The sequence below is a fragment of the Sinocyclocheilus grahami genome, unplaced genomic scaffold (genome assembly GCF_001515645.1).
Source record: "Sinocyclocheilus grahami isolate Dianchi unplaced genomic scaffold, SAMN03320097.WGS_v1.1 scaffold241.1, whole genome shotgun sequence".
Taxonomy (NCBI): domain Eukaryota; kingdom Metazoa; phylum Chordata; class Actinopteri; order Cypriniformes; family Cyprinidae; genus Sinocyclocheilus; species Sinocyclocheilus grahami.
Window position 1 is genome coordinate 491,500 of NW_015505420.1, and position 2,666 is coordinate 494,165.

The window sequence follows — 2,666 nt, forward strand, 5'->3', positions numbered from 1 at the left end:
GGCAACACAAAATGAATACCTGCAGCACCTGACAATATATTGTGGTCTTATGAAGTGAAACGATCAGTATGTGCAAGAAACTGAACATTATTTACAACATTATTGCCTGTTATTCAGATCCTCAGGCAAACAGTCCAGTGTAATGTCCAGTTCATTGTACTGTTTATTATCATGTTATCTAGTGCACACGTTACTACACACATGTACCTTGAATAATTGAAAGTCAGTGCACAGTTTTCATTTTCTTCAACCTGTTTGTCTTGTGTTATCTGCATTTTGACCATATTATAGTGTTTTTCCCCAAGTGTGTATATGTTTTCCTTCTATACTTCTATACATATATGGATACAGAACCATTTTCAGTCATAATCCTTGTGTACATGGTGAAGTGATAGTTAAGTGAGAATTTGCCCCTGAACTAAAGTGTTACCCTAAAATGAAATGTTTCCTTAATGTTTTGTCGAATGTTCACATAACCAAGAAAAAAAACATTTTGTAAACATTTAAAAACTGGACATTTTGAACGTTCAGAGAACATTTCGGCATACAATTTTCGTAACTTAATAGGAACATTAGCAAAATGTTCTTGGAGCATATTTTTGTTAGCTGGCTATTATTTCAACAGCGAGAGTTTAGCCTAAAACAAGGTCAATAGGGTTTCATTCACTGCCACACAAACAGATTTGATTGCCATCAGGAGAGACGTTTGCTCTACATTCACTGGAGTGACTGCATGATGGTCACGGTGACACACGAGTCCCTGAGCCTCGTTATTAATGAGGTTAATTATCAGACTCAAGAGTCTGGCCTCAAGACTTGAGCTCCAGTGATGCAATGCAGATAAGAAGTGAGTGGCAGCTGTTTTCTGTGACTGACAGCTCTCTCTCTCTCTCTCTCTCTCTCTCTCTCTCTCTCTCTCTCTCTCTCTCTCTCTCTCTGTGAGTGCAGCGGCACTGGGCATCGTCCTCACCAGTGGCTGCGCCACCTCACGCCACTGCCAGCAGCAGGAACTGCCTGGAGTCTCCATCCACTGCTGCCACTCGGACCTGTGCAACAGCGCCACCCACCGGCCAGCACATTCACTGCAGCGTGCACTGCTGCTGCTCGTGCTCGCACGGATATGCTTATGATTCACTGCATGATGACCTCTGAGAAAGAGAAAGTGGACAGAATGTTGGGCAGCCAGATACACCAGACAACTTCCTCTGTAGAGCAGCACTGATGTGATGCAGAGCCATCAAAGCTCAGTGGCATCACTCTTCATGTGTGTTCATTGTTGTTCTATCAGATGATAGGTTATGTTCTGCTGGTTAGCACTGAACTTTACAGTCCTGTTCTGCATGTACATATGTACTAATTATAGTAATTACAATAACTGGTAATCACTAGGTACTCTTACTGAACTGAACCCACTGATTTAAATTTACTCATCCTCAGGCCATCCAAGATATAGGTGATGTTTGTTCTTCAGTAGAACAGTAAAGACCATTTTTAGCTGAAACTGTGGCCCTTGGTGATTCATAAAATGCAAGTCAATTACTTCCGACACTTTGAGAGTCAAAAAAAAGTATTTTGGGCAACACAAAATGAATACCTGCAGCACCTGACAATATATTGTGGTCTTATGAAGTGAAACGATCAGTATGTGCAAGAAACTGAACATTATTTACAACATTATTGCCTGTTATTCAGATCCTCAGGCAAACAGTCCAGTGTAATGTCCAGTTCACAAACAAATCATTCTTTTGAATTGGTTATTTTTAGTGAACTATTTTAACCAGTTCATCAAATGGGGCTGAACCGTCTGTTCACAGCTCAAGCAGCACAGAGTGCTACAAGTTACTTAATCAAAACTTACTTTCAGATGCCTGACAGTCACTCAGTAACGTCACAAAATAGCGGCGTATATGTGATCCTTTGATGAATGAACTCATTCTGCGCTTCAGTTCCACCAACAGTCACTGAACTGAGGAAACAGCTCGACTCGAACCGAAGACCAATGAGCCACTGATATGAGCATGTTTGAACTAAGCACTTAAACTAATGGGTAAATTAAAGTTTTTATGGTTTCTTTTTGTTTATGCAAAAAGGTGAGCTGATGAAGACTAGTTTATTGACTTTGTCACCTTTATTTTATATAGCGCTTTTAACAATACAGATTGTGTCAAAGCAACTGAACAGCATTAATTAGGAAAAGAGTGTGTCAATAATGCAAAATGGCAATAGTAAACACAAATTTTTCAGTTAAAGGCAGTTCATCATTGAATTCAGTGATGTCATCATCCAGCTCAGTTCAGTTTAAATAGTATCTTTGCAATCATTTGCAATCAAGTCAACGATATCGCTGGAAATGAAGTGTCCCCAACTACAGTCACTGAACTGAGGAAACAGTTCGACTCGAACCGAAGACCAATGAGCCACTGATATGAGCATGTTTGAACTAAGCACTTAAACTAATTGGTAAATAAAAGTTTTTATGGTTTCTTTTTGTTTATGCAAAAAGGTGAGCTGATGAAGACTAGTTTATTGACTTTATATGTCACCTTTATTTTATATAGCGCTTTTAACAATACAGATTGTGTCAAAGCAACTGAACAGCATTAATTAGGAAAATAGTGTGTCAATAATGCAAAATGACAATAGTAAACACTAATTTTCAGTTAAAG